We start from the raw sequence: 15,573 nt of genomic DNA on the forward strand, positions 1-15,573 counted from the left end.
AAAAAAAAAAAAAAAAAAAAAAAAAAAAAAAAAAGTTTTCTCTAAACAGATGAATTTTTGGCAGAACCAAATAATCCATTTTCTGCTCCATTTCAATATCCACATTTTCATTTCATGGGTTTTATTCCTCAATTCCAAATGACACTCTAAGTCAAATAAGAACTTAACCAAAGTCATCAGCTAATACTTAAAAAAAAAAAAAAAATCCTAATGGTAAAAAGAGAATCCCTGGGTATTAAGTCTGCCCGGAAAAACAGGGCAAACAGTGTGTCCAGTCTCAGATTTAAAAAATTCGTGGATCTGGAGTTCACCTGCTTTACCCCTCTCCACAGCACCCCCACCCTGCATGCACGCGCACGTGCACGCACGCGCGCGCACACACACACACACACACACATACGACACACACACAAATCCCTGGGGGTTGTCCCTATACGTCTATACTTCTCTCTGCATAAAGTTCCATCTTCTTTCATCCTGAATATGGTGAAACTACTATGATTTGCCATATTACCTCCCTAATCATATTTTAGAAAATGTCATGCCGAAGTCTTTGGTATTAGTAATTTTAAATCAATCCTTCCAAAATACACTATAATCAAAGCACAGTGTGATTCATCCTGTCAACATCTATTGGCTTTGGGAGGCCAAGGTGGGAGGATTGCTTGAGCCCAGTTCAAGACCAGCCTGGGCAATACAGTGAGACCCTACTCTATAAAAATAAAAGATAAAAAAATTATCCAGGCAAGGTGGTGTGCACCTGTAGTCGCAGCTACTCAGGAGGCTGAGGTGTGAGGATGGCTTGAGTTCAGGAGCTTGAGGAAACAGTGAGCTATGATCTTGCCACTGCATGCCAGCCTGGACAACAGAGATACTGTTTCTACAAAAAACAAACAAGATAAACAAAAACATTCCGTGGTACCTATGGTGTGTCAGGTCCTGGTGGAATAAAGTAGCCTCCTTATCCCTGTGGGGCTCAGAGCAGGAGTGTTACACAAGGGAAGTGCAAGGTGCTATAGGAGCCTATGACAGGAAATCCAGCCTCTGAGGTGGTTCTCCAATGTGGATGCACATTGGAATCACCTGAAGAGATTTACAAATACGGATTCCTGGTCCCATCTCTCCCTGGAGATTCTGGAGTATGGCTCTGAGCACCAGCAGTTTTTAAGCTTCCCAATGAAGCAAAAAAGTTTGTGAATCATTGCTCTAGGGGAGTGGTTCTCAAACTTTCATATTCATCAGGATCTTCTGGAGGGCTTTGTAAAACCGACTGCTGGACTCCACATCCAGAGTTTCTGACCCTGCTGGTGGAGAAGAACCCCAGAATGTGCATCTCTAGCAAGTTCCCAGGTGATGCTGGACCATCCTTTGAGAAACACTGCTCCAGAAGGTCTACTGAGGAAATGAGCTGAAGGGATAGGGGACAGGGAGCGTGTTTTCAGCAGAGGGAAGCACTGGGTAAAGCCCAAAGCAGAGACAGTACCTAGGCAAGCAAACATTCCTGGAACAGAATGGCCAGAGGTTAGGGAGCAGGGAGAGAGTCACACAGGGTGAGGCCAACGATAGGTGAACACAAACCCTGGTCTGCCACCTGTGATTCTGAGAAAAAAATGACTCCACAAAGCAAAAGAGGCTGCTTCTCTTCACGAGGATTAGCCACAGCAGTACTGTCCAATCAGTAGGTTTCTTAACTCTCAGATTATGAAAAATCCATGCTAACTTATTATTAAAAAGTAATAACACTGGCCGGACATGGTGGCTCACGCCTGTAATCCCAGCACTTTGGGAGGCCGAGGTGGGTGGATCACCTGAGGTCAGGGGTTTGAGACCAGCTTGGCCAACATTGTGAAACCCCGTCTCTACTAAAAATACAAAAAATTGACTGGGTGTAGTGGCAGGTGCCTATAACCCCAGCAACTCAGGAGGCTGAGGGAGGAAAATCACTTGAACTCGAGGTGGAGGTTGCAGTGAGCCGAGATTGCACGATTGCACTCCAGCCTGAGCAGCAAGAGTGAGACTCCATGTCAAAAAAAAAAAAAAAAAAAGGTAATAACAGTCTATGCAGGATTAGCATTTTATAGCTTTCATGACACTTCTGTGAGTGTTATCTCATCCAAGTCTTAAATCCTGGAATGCAAAAAGGGCTGGCACTCCTGCCTTCATTTTGCCAGGTCTAGAACCCCATTATCAGCCTTCTGGTCTGGTCATCTTCTACTATAGCTCATTACCCTCCAACAGTGACTTCTACCCACAAATAGAAAAGTCCAGTCCTACATGCACACAAATGTTCATTGCAGCACTGTTTACAATAGCAAAGACCTGGAACCAACCCAAATGCCCATCGATGATAAACTGGACAGGGAAAATGTGGCACATATACACCATGGAATATTATGCAGCCATCAAAAACGATGAGTTCATGTCCTTTGTAGGGACATGGATGAACCTGGAAACCATCATTCTCAGCAAACTGACACAAGAGCAGAAAATCAAACACCGCATGTTCTCACTCATAGGTGGGTGTTGAACAATGAGAACACATGGACACAGGGAGGGGGGCACTACACACTGGGGTCTGTTGTGGGGAAATAGTGGATGGACAGTGAGGGGTGGGAAGCTGGGGAGAGATAGCATGGGGAGAAATGCCAGATATAGGTGATGGGGAGGAAAGCAGCAAATCACACTACCATGTGTGTACCTATGCAACAATCTTGCATGTTCTTCACATGTACCCCAAAACCTAAAATGCAATAAAGACAAACAAAAAAATAAAAAAGAAAAAAGAAAGAAAACTCCAGTCCTCTAGAAAATTCTCATCAAAGTGCTGAGAAAAATACAGAAGAAACCAGCTCTCCACATAGATGGTAACATACACACCTGCCCATAACATTTATACATGTGTCACTAGAGACTGTTCCAGAAGGCCCTGGCTATGTTTAGACAACTATATGACTCTCCAGAAATTCAATCCAAAGGCCAGACATGGTGGCTTATGCCTGTAATCCTGGTACCTTGGGAGGCCAAGATGGGAGGATTGCTTAATGTCAAGAGTTCAAGACCAGCCTGAGCAACATAGTGAAATCCACTCCCCAGTCTCTATAAATTTTAAAATTAGCTCATATGGTGGCATGTGCTTGTAGTCTCAGCTATTCGGGAGGCTAAAGCGGGAGAATCCCTTGAACCCAGAAGGCTGCAATGAGCCACGATCTCACCACTGCACTCCAGCCTGGGTGACAGAGTGAGACCCTGTCTCAAAAAAAAAAAAATTCAGTCAGAGCATAAACTTGATTTGGAAGAGAACTTAGGTATTTGTTACTATATTCGTAGACACTAGTCCTAAAATTTGAGTAGCTGCCATGAGGGGGAAGTAACGTCTGGGTTTGGCTCTACCATAAGCCAACAGGCTAGGCAAACTATGGATAACTTAGAGACCACGCAAGTATAACAAGCAATTCAGGAATTTTTTTTCAGTCAAAATTAACACTCTTCAGCAAAGACAGGCCACTATTTTAACTTTCACATTCTTTTTAAATTCAACAATGTGTTGTGTCTTTTTCTCTGATTATAAAGTAATACATGTTTGTAGGTGTCATGTAGGAAAACACAGACAGGACACAAATCAAAATCACCCCTAATCCCCAGGCTAATCACTTTCAACATTTTGGTGTCCTTCCTTCAGACTTAAAATGCATGTGGGTAGGTTCAAGAGTGTCTATGTGTGGGTGTTCATCTTTTACCAGTGTTGACTATTTACTATTCATATTTAGTATTTTAAAAAATCTTACATACGTAGGTTTTAACATCATTTAACTATAATCGTGATTCTTAAAAGGGAATATGTTCACTCTCAGGGTATCAGAATCACCTAGGGAGGTGTTTTAAAAATTAAACCTTCCTTCCAAAGCTACAATCCTCCTCCACCCACCCTTACATTAAGACTTCTTGGTGGCCTAGGGCTTGTACAGACATATAAGAACTGCTAGTCTGCATGTGGCTGTTACCATTCCTCTTTCCCTTACATGGGCACACCAAATTAGTTAACTGATGCCCCATAAACATTGTGTTGTTTCCAAATTCTCCTTATTTAAGAACCACTACAATCAACATCTTAACATACCTTTAACTTCAAGCTGTACCCTAACGGCTTGAAGTTAAAGTCCTGGATATAGATTTGCTGGACAAAAGGATTTGAATATTTTTAAGGCTTACGAATAACTTTTGGGAAAAGATGTAGCACAGACTGGAGAATGATCAAAATATATAAAAACCTTTGAATATACTAAGACTATTTCTTACAATGAATGAGCAGTTTTCAATCACTGGTTCTCCTAGATAAGAGACAACCATGGCCTTTCTCTTCCTTACTTAGGTGTCAAACATCCGGGTTCCAGGCACACGCAGTCCCCAAGGAAACTCTTCTATCAACCTGCATTGCAGCTGCAGAGATGCTATGCTATGCCATGCCAGCTCAGCAAACCAATTAATTAGCCTTCTTAATTTTCCTAAGTACCTCTGGCACTCTCTAACTGCCTATCCAGTCCCTTCAAGAGGAAGCCTCCAGCTTCCTTTTCTTTCCAAGTCAGGATAGAAACACTAAGTATGATGACATGAACGTCTGCACATCCAGGCTCACACCTGTTATTTTTCAATGGGGAAAGGTTTCCTTGGCAACCATCTGCACCACTGCCCCAACGCCTCCTGCTCAGTAAGCCCTGATATTAGCAGGAATAAGACTTCTTTATCAGGATCCCTAGTTTACTAATCCCCCCCAGCCCCAGAATATTTCTCCATGCAGGCAGGGATGGTGGCTGTCTATTTACCATCCACTGTTGATCTTCTAGTGCTTGACAATAGTTTTCAAAACATGTTTGCTAGATGAATAGATAAGATTTAGCAACCTACCTTTTATATGGAAGACTTGTGAAATTCATAAGCACTTTGGATATTTAAAAACAAACTTGACAAAACAGTTTGCAAATAGCCATATGGTGGTTTCCTCACAAAGGCTGTTAAGAATGAAAATATCCTAGTTCATCTGATTTGATTACAGGTATTGATCGACTTACCACCTATGCAACTTACGACCATTCAACTTTACGACCACAATCGCTAGCCACGACTGCTCCGCGTCTGGCAGCACAAACGTTGCCCAGCTGGGCGTACGACAGTGCAGAGCAGCTTCCAGCAGCACTACCATCTCTGCTTGCACCATTTCAACTGTACATATAGCCTACTCAACTTACGACCAAATCGTGTTACGACTGGTCCGCAGTCCCGACCGTGGTCGTAAGTCGAGCACTAGCTGTAGATGAGTCAACAATGCACCATTAGAAGTAATTTGTAAGAACTGAATGTAGAGTAGATGTGCTATTTCCACAAGTAGGTTACAAAGTGGTGACTGAGTTGCTGAGTACAGTCAGATAGGTTGTGCACTGCCTAAATTTACCTAGCCAAGGAGAGACGCAGAAGCTATAATCTAGCCCATGCTCTGTTCACCAACATATGTGCCCTAGTGTGGGGCTTCATCCACCCAGAAAAAAGGGCAATTTTTTCTAATGATCACAAAGGCACGTTTGCTCCCCAAGTTGTACAGCTTTCTGCAGTTCACACAGTGGCACTGGATGAGTCCTCTGTATTTTGTTTATTCATATTCCTCAGCCAAATGTAGCAAAATTTTTAAATATACAAGACACTCCAGCAGGAAACATAAATGGACTGAATGAATACACTGTTAGTTGATAACTATATTAAGACTACTGTGAGGGGGAAAAGTCCCAGGATGATGTGGGAACAGATAACATTTTAGCAATGGAAGAGAATTCAGAGAACATGTCCTCATTTAATAAGAAAAAGAGGCTCAACGAGGTCATATAGATTACTGGACTCTTAAAATAGCACTCTTAGGCCAAATCAGATATAAATTTAATTTTGCATTTAATCTAGGCCCTAAACTGCCCCTCACACCCTGCAGGAACTACTTTTAGATCCCTGGCTAAGCAAGTCTAACAACAAATGAGCAGCTTTGCAATTTGAGTGAGACTGAATTCTGACTGAGTCGTGTTATACTGCATGGAATGATTTTCCCTATCTTTTAGCATCAAGATTTTTTCCCTAAGTTTCAAAATTAACTCTGATAAAAAAGAAATAAATCAACCTTTTATAAGATCTAATAGCTGTCAGAGTGTTCTTTCTCCAGCAGGAGTTCTAATTCTTTTTTTGAAAACGAGATTAATCATCAAAGCAACTTATAGTATAAGATTAAAATTTATCATTTATATTATATTAAATTTATATTACTTGCCACTTCTATCAACTCTAAAGTGGTAATTTTCTGTTCTGAATTATTTATAATCTCTTGTAATCAGATACCTGATAAACTTTTAAACATTTATATATCCACCTAATTCAAAGATGGCAAGTGAACTAATACTGAAAATGGAAAATCTGTCTGTCAGAATCTAGAGGCCTACAGGATTTATGGTAGGTCTATTTGCCTATCTACTAATGCATACCCCTACATATATACCTTATTGCTGCATAATTATACTTGATTATTATTAAATGAATGATGAATAAATGTAATAAACATTGGAAATTAAGATGGCAAGTCAGATAATGTCCACAATAGTGGAGAAAGTAACAAATTTCCACATTATTGGGGTCTCTATGAATTTTAAGGCATTTTTATTGTTATGTTTAATTATCACCATTTCTCTATAAAACCCTTAACAACATTAGATTTCTCCTACAATATTAAGACTCATAATACAAGCACATTTTAATCTGGTATTGACCAAAAGGTTTCCTAATCAAGACACAAGCTATGAAAAGAGAGAATTAAATTTGCTTCTTTAAAATGCCAAAAGAAGATACTTTCTGTAGTAGTTAACTGCTATTCCTCTGTTTTTGTTTCCTATTGCTGTTGTAAGTTAACACAAATTTTATAGCTTAAAACAACACAAATTTATTACCTTACAATTCTGACTCAGACATCTGAAACAGGTCTTACTGTACGAAATTCAAGGAGTTAGCAGGGCTGCATTCCTTCCAGAGGATTTAATGGAGAACCTGTTTCTTTGACTTTTCCAGTTTGTAGAGGCTGCCTACATTCCTTGGCTTCTGGACCCTTCTCCACCTTCAAAGCCAGCAGTACAGCATCTTCAAACTTCTCTCTAACTCTGAGCCCTGACTCTCCTGCTTTCCTCTTTCACTTACAAGGCCCCTTGTGATTACCTAGAGCCTACCCAGATAATCCAGGGTAACTTCTCCATCTCAAGATCCTTAATTTAATCACATCTATAAAGTCTTTTTTGCCACATAAGGTAACAAAGATTCCAGGGATGAGGACATGGACATCTTTCAAGGCCATCATTCTGCCAACCACATCTTCTGAAACTGGCGTTCAGCATTGTGTCACAACCTGAAGAGGTAGCATAGGAGAGGTAGATGGAACACATCTGGGGAGGGAGGGAGGGAGACCAGTATTTGAATCCTGGCTTTGGCTACTTTCTAACTATGTGACCTTAACCAATGTACTCAAACCCCCTGAGCCTCAGTTTTTTCACCTCTAAAGTGGGACCACAGTGCCTACTTCATTTTGTTGTTGTAAGGATTACAGGGGAGAACAAACATAAATCCACAGTAGGTGTTGAACAAACATGAGTCAGTTCCCTTCACCTGCCCGTTAAATGGGTACTGTAGCATTAATGCCAACTACATGCTGATTTTCACTATATTGACATGAGGTTAAATACTACTGAATTCAGTGAAGAGAGGATTTCTGTGGCCCAGAATGTTAAAGACAGACAGTAGACTAGTGCCCTCTCTTTGTCAGCCAACACCATTAAACATTAGCAGGGCTGCTTCAGTCACTTAAAAGGCAACCTGATTCAAGACAACACAAAGGATTTCTCTTTATCTCTGATTCTCAGTTACCTCTCAGGTGCGATACTTATAGCCAGGAGCTACCAAATCATGCCTGAAGTCTAAAGAAAATGATACGTTATGCTGGAATGCATATTAAAGGACAATGCCAAGTTTTTAACTCCAAATAATTGTTAAACTTTTTAAAAATTTGAAGTTACAGATGCATGAAATGTGTTGCCAAACCTGACTGAAGAAAAAACACAGATAATTATTCAAATGTCATCAATTGGGATTTCATGGAAATAGCATGAGATCTGGAGTTAAATGATTTTGATAGCAGGAGACCCATACCAGTCCTTGCTGTGTGATCTCACGTGGTTCACGTCACCTTTCTGGGCCTTAGCTGTAAACTTACAGGGTTACTACAGGGATTACACAAGATTATAGATGTGAAAGCACTGTATCAGTATAGGATAATATTATTTCTTCCTCATTCAACAAACATTTATTTTATCTTTACTCTGTGGTAGATGCTGAAATTAAAAGAGAATAAAGAGTAAGATGTTACTTACCCTTAAGGAACTCTCAAGCTAATAGGGAAAGGGACAGAAACATACTATATTTATAAAATAGCTCTAATTGTGTTATTTTCAAAAGCATAATTTGCTCAGAGTGAAATGTTCAGATCCTACATATACCATTCAATCTAATTTTGTCAAATGCATATGAAGAGGCAAACTATTTTCACCACTCCAGGAAAGTCCCCTGTTTCCATTCCCAGTCAAGTCCCACTACCCTCGGAAGAAGCCACTAATCTGATTTCTAGCACCATAGATTAATTTTACCAGTTTCAAAGTTCCGTAAATGGAGTCATGCAGTATGCAGGGGTCTTTTGTTTTTATTTTTAATTGAGACAGGGCCTCATTCCTGTCACCCAGGCTGGCGTACCGTGGGTCAATCATGGCTCACTGAAGCATATTTTGATATGGATCCATGTTGTCATATTTAGAGCAGTTATGTTGTGGTTGTTGTTTGTTTTGCTAAGTAGTATTCCTTTTATGGATCTGTCACAGCTTATTCATTCTCCTGGTCATGGACATCTGAGTTGTTCCACTTTGGGGCTATTATGAATAAAGCTACTATGAATAGTCTCGCACAAAGATTTTTTCCTGTGTGGGCAAATGTTTTCTTTCTCTCACGTGCAATACCTTGGAATAGAATTGATGAAATTGATAGGATCTCCTTTCATCTTTAATTTAAACTCTATGCTCTTTTCTATAAGTTTGAAATGTTACAATTTAACATAATTTTGGAATATTTATTTTTAATAACTATTTTGTATTGTGAAAGCAAATTCTATTTGAGATGGAAATAACCCCAAGACCTTTTTTTTTTTTTTTTTTTTTTACATTGCAAGTAAAATTCCCTTTTCAAGGATAAAAGTAGGTGACAGGGAGAAAATCTATAAAACAAAGTCATTTGGAGAAAGCTGTAGTGGTTCCTGGAAAACACACATTGTTCACCTGACCACCGCATCCAGCAGCTAAGGAAGTCCCCTGTTCAAAAGAGCTTTCTCAGGCTTCTTCATTCGCAGTCATGTCTCCATGCTGCAAGATCTTTTTTCGATATTAACCTTGTCTGTCTTGCTCCCTTTATAACTCCACTGCCTAGTACCACAATGTCTGGCACACCAGAAGTACTCAGCAAGATTTTGGTGAATAAATGAAGGAACAAACAGTGGGTTAGGCAAAACAAGGAGCAGGAACTAAACAATACGTGAGCTGTTTTACTACCTTGGTTTTGCCATTAAGTAGCAATTATAGTTCAAGTCTTAAATCACATTCTCCGACATTCTGAACAGGGGTAGAGGTATAAACATCACCACGGTGTCTCTTTTCCAGTCTTATATGCCTACGCCGATGTCCCAAGCCACCCTTAGATTCCAATTCCACCCTCATTCTCCCTAGGAGCACGTGGAACACTAGTTGAGGATCACTGTGGCAGTGAGCCCTTGTGTTTGAGAGGAGAATGTTGTGTCCCTCAAATTCAGAAGCCCTGCTCTAAACTCATCATTTTGTGGATTATAAAGGGAGAGTATAAGGAACACCACTAAAACAATGTCTTGATGCACAACAGTGGTTCCCACCATTTCCAGAGAAAGACTCATTTTCCAAAGCCAAATACTTTATGCTTTTTTCTCACCCCTCCTCCTACAGAGGCTGTGATACTTTCACTATCTGGTATTGAAAAACATACAGCACAAGCTACTGTGAATTAAGTAGTACTTTAAAATGAACTTCTGTTTCATTCTCTACAGACACCAGAACATGGGCTATGTCTGTTTTACTTCAGTCATAACTCATTGTGGAGGGATTCATGGATGTGTTTCTCGTTTGACATATTGTCATGGCTTGGGCACTGAGTTCCGTGGGTGGGAAGTGCAGGAATCAATTTCCTCACTGCAAGAGAGAAGTGAAGAGGTGGACACAAGGAACTCTGAATCAGAGTTCACTATGAATCACTATGATCAGAGTTCCCTATGAATCACAGAGATCATTATGAATGGAGAAATGGAGCTCTCTGATTGACCAGGTCTGAGTCAAATCCTCCTCCCATAAGGGCAGGGGCTGCCCTGCTCAAGCCATAGGAAGGGGCTCCTCATAGGAAATGGGACTTCTACTCCCAGACAAAAGGAAAGGAGATGATTTTATGCAAGTAGTTCATTAAGACTTATAGCATGGCCAGCTGTGGTGGCTCACACCTGTCATCCCAGCATTTTTGGAGGCCGAGGCAGGTGGATCACTTGAGGTCAGGAGTTTGAGACCAGACTGGCCAACATGGTGAAACCCCATCTCTACTAAAAATACAAAACGTTTCCCAGATGTGGTGGCATGTACTTGTAATCCCAGCTACTTGGGGGGCTGAGGCAGGAGGATCACTTGAGCCCTGCGGGGAAGAGGTTGCAGTAAGCCAAGATCACGCCACTGCACTCCAGCCTGGGCTATAGAGCAAGACTCTGTCCAAAAAAAAAAAAAAAAAGTAGTATTTGCAGAGAGAGTAAAACATTGTTTGCAGAGAGAATAAAACAATAGGAAAGCATTCAGAAGTACAGAGCAAGTTCTGAGGAGTTTCGTTTTCTATACCTGAGCCCCAAAGCCAGGAAAGCCCTGATGCCACTTGCCAAGGCATCTATTAACTCTGCATATCCTGATACAAATAATATACCAGATACAAAGAAAACTAAGAATGATTTTGTTGAAAATGTAAAATTTTAAATATTGTATAGATTGCTTTAAGTAGAGGAGAAATCTATCACTTAAGAGGAGTTTAATGTAAAAACTAAACTTCAGTTAGTGCATTTAAATACAATGTACAGACCAGTGAGACCTTGGAGAGGCAAAGGGAAGAGGGAAAAGAAGCCAACAGAGCATGTTGTAGAAATTTTTTGTATTCTCACCACTGCAGGAAGGAGGAGAGGTAGGAACACAAAGTATAATCAAGTAGAACAAGGTCTCCAGGAAAGGTTAAGCTAACTAGATGAATTCCTCTCTGTTCTCCTGGCAATAAGGCAGCACTTTATGATGATATTTTAATGAAGAAAAAATACAGAAATGAAGAAAATGATGTTTAGGATAGAGACAACATTTAACTTCAGCAATTAAAATGTAAATATATATATTATTACTTTTTTTCTTTTTTAAAATATATCTTTCCAGAGCAGGACTAACTCCTAAGCAATATGCCCAGAATCAGCCAAACAATAAATATATTTTATAACTCTTTTAAAATGTCACATCTTCCCCTTACGACCTTATTTTTGTCCCATAGCTCAAAACTTTTATCAGTCCTGTCTAGGCCTCCCCTCAAGGAGGAACTCATGAGCCCAGTGATTCTCAGCTCTGACTGTACATTGGAATCACCACAGAAGCTTTCAGAATCACAAGGCCTGGCTTCACCCGCAGCAATTCTTATTTCATTGGGCCAGAGTGGGGCCCAGGCACCTGTCCACAATGGCTGTTTTTATTGATAGCAACAACAGTATCCTGATTATACAGAAATAATTTTAGGTAAGTCATTCATTAAGACTTATAGCATGTTTACTATTATTTACTATGCAGTTAATGGGCCAGATGCTTAGAGCCGGGAGCTGCCGCTATATATGAATAGATTAGAGAAAAACATTCAGCATCATACATTTTATGCTATTAGCACAACCTGAAAGACAGTACACCATTGGTGGCACATTACAAATTCTTACAATGAAATCTGCTGCTGCCACCAGATGCCAGGGTGGGGAATAAGAGTGATCCAGTGCAACTGATGTGCTTTTGTAAACAGAGGAGAGTTAAGGGTCCACTGGACCTTTTCCAGGTTAAATCTATCGTAGGGCAGTAGGAGAGCAATGGGCTGGAAGTTGGGAGACTTGGGTTCCAGTCCTGGCTATCAGCCGAGTCATCTCAGGGAAGTCACTTGAATTACTATTAATTTCTAAGGAGAGAGTTACTATTAATTTCTTCAGGGAGAGGATGATTACTTTTTTTTTTAAATTGGATTAATTTTGAAGGACAAATTAAAAGCTCAAAATTAGCACAGAACATGAAGAACATTCCAGAGAGAAGGAATTCTAAGTGGCAAAAGAAAGAAGTTTAAAATGTCATGGCATGCTCGGGGAACCTTAAGTATTTTAGAATAGCTGGTGCATAAATATCAAGAAGCAGAAGCAGGCATGTGGGACAGAGACCTGACTGTGAGGCCGTGTGTGCCATGCTGGGAAGCTTCAGCTCTATTCAGCATAGGCAACTGGAGAGTCATTAAAGAGTTTCATCATAAAGATGAAATCAGGCTGGACACGGTGGCTCATGCCTATAATCCCAGCACTTTGGGAGGCTGAGGCGGGTGGATCCTTTGAGCAGGCCTTAGGGGGAGTTTAACGTAAAAACAGTTCAAGACCAGACTGGCCAACACGGTGAAATCCCGCCTCTACTAAAAGTACAAAAATTAGCCAGGTGTGGTGGTGTTTACCTGTAATCCCAGCTACCTGGGAGGCTGAGGCACGAGAATCGCTTGACCCTGGGAGGCAGAGGTTGCAGTGAGCCGAGATCACGCCACTGCACTCCAGCCTGGGTGACAAAGCGAGACTTCATCTCAAAAAAAAAGGGCTCAATCAGACAACCACTTATGCAGTTTAGAAAGATCGCTCTGGCATCACAGGGAAAAGGGGAGGGGTGGGCTGGAAGTGAAGGAAAGGGGATAATGCCAACATGGCAGGAAAAATTCTAATTAGGAGGCTACTGTAGGCACTTCACCACTCTGGGGCTCAATGTCCTCATTATAAAATGACAAGGGTATTAGGAACTGTGTATAAGTGATGAAAACATGTCTCACACCAGCTTTTTTTTTTTTTAAATCAAAGGTGGTTTCTTGGTTCAACTTCAAACATGTCCAAGGCTATCCTGACTTCAGGCATCACTCCCAGGATTTCCTCAGAGCTCTCTCTGTCACTCTCTCCATCTTTCTAACAGGCTCTCTCCACCTGAGAAGCAACGTGGTCACAGCTACCCATGGTTGCTAATCTATAAAGTTAGTCCCCTCCAGGGGAAGAACAGCACAAAAAGAAGTGTCCCAAGGAAAACCCTAACTGATCTGACTTTGGTCATGTGTCCAGCCCTGAACCAATCACTGTGAATTGGGAAATGGAGCTGTCTCATTGGCCAGGCCCAAGTCAATACCTACTCCTGTGAGATGTGGGCATGCAGGGTCTGCCCCAGTCAAGCCATGTGGACTCCCCATGGGAAATGGGACTCCTGCTCCTTCCTGTCCCAGAGGAAAGGAGAAAAGATGTTGAGTGGGCAAAAACAACATCAGTCCACTAGAGGAGATGGGCAAAAGGTCTTTAGGATCACATGCTGTAAGCCATGTTTTCACCATAAGCCCATTGGAATTTCTCCATCAGGCAAGGCTCCAAGAGCCCCAATCCCAGTCCAGGAGGGGAGTTTAGACATTTCTCACTATTGACTTATTGGCTAAAGTTTGTTCTTTTGAGCTAAGACTGTACACACATGTGCACACACACAGATACATACTGATGAACAGAACCTAATGATTTCTTCAGTTCTTATATAATTCAGTTTTACACTAACAAGAAAGTGAAGAAGTGGGGAAGAAGGGGAAGGAGGATAGATTCCAGTGAAGCAAGGGCTCTTTTTCTAAAGAAAAAGCACTAGGGCTCAGAAACTCTGTTAAATTGTTTTTATTGTAAAACTGGAAAACGTTCCAAAGAGAGCAATACACATGATTAAAGTCATAGAGAATATGTCCCTGGAAAAGCTCAAGAATCTAGGATATTTTACTACAAAGAAAAGATTAAGAAGACTGAATAAATGGATTGAACCAGTAATGTACTTGGTTCTCATCTGCAACATGAGAGAGTTGTGCTAGACATAAAGAATAGCTACTCTTCTTTCCTCCTCTTTTTCTTCCTCTCCTCCCACTCTGTCTTTTGATCAAAAAGATGTGGGGGTATCTTAAAGTGACAAATAGAAACCTACTAGTAAAGAGATATTGAAAATTACAACAGTTACTAGAGTAGGGTGAGAAAAAGGAACAAAAAGAGAAGCTCATAGATTCTCGGGATGTGTATTAGATTGCCGGTTCTTTATAACGTAAAGGAGAACTAAAGGATGCTAAGGTTTCTTGTGCTTCAGTCTAACATTAAAATTAAATTAGGTGATAATGTATATTCTTCTCACTAGACTTTTAACCATATCTCAAAAACCACTCTGCCCATGCCTTAAAATATACAAATGTGAAAAAAATTAGTCAAACAAAATTCTATATACACATCACTAAACACTTTACAAAAACAATAAAGCGATGTCACTCTAACATCTTTGGTTTCAAAGTACCATATAGGATACTAATTCCATAGGATGCATTTCTTATTAAAGACTTCCAAACTTTCAAAATGAAACAAAAATTTTCTAAACAAAACTAAGAAACCAAATAACACTTAATTTTGTTACATTTAGCCTCACATCAGCTATTTTTCTTTTAAAGTGGTTTATGATTCAATTGGCAAATGTCTAGGGAACATATCTCATGTAAAATATTATCCTAGATATGGTGGAGAAAACATGCAAAAGAAAAGGTCTCTACTGGCATGAAGCTTATAATTAAGTTGTGTAGACAAACCATAAGAATCGTTACAAGTTAAATAAAAATGTCTAAAAATGCAATATGGGCCAGCAGCTGTGGCTCATGCCTGTAATCCCAGCATTTTGGGAGGCCGAGGTGGACAGATCACTTGAGGTCAGCAGTTGGAGACCAGCCTGACCTACATGGTGAAATGCTGTCTCTACTAAAAATACAAAATTAGCCTAGTGTGGTGATGCACGTCTGTAGTCCCAGCTACTTGGAAGGCTGAGGCAGGAGAATCACTCAAACCCAGGAGGCAGAGGTTGCAGTGAGCCAAGATCACTTCATTGTACTACAGCCTGGGCAACAACAATGAAACTCCATCTCAAAAAAGAATGCACTATAACAAATATGTGGTAGGTCACAATTAAATACAAAATAAGTGCAAGAAACTCCAAGTCTTAAGCAGGGGCCATATTGTGGGCTAGGGACACTGCCTGGAGGAGGAAGTCCTGAAGGGGTCCTGCAAGCTGGTTGAGAGTCACAGGAGAGGGATGGCAGCTGAGAAGCAAG

This window comes from Sapajus apella, unplaced genomic scaffold (genome assembly GCF_009761245.1).
Source record: "Sapajus apella isolate SASKATOON/1434 unplaced genomic scaffold, GSC_monkey_1.0 scaffold28, whole genome shotgun sequence".
In the NCBI taxonomy this organism is placed as follows: Eukaryota; Metazoa; Chordata; class Mammalia; order Primates; family Cebidae; genus Sapajus; species Sapajus apella.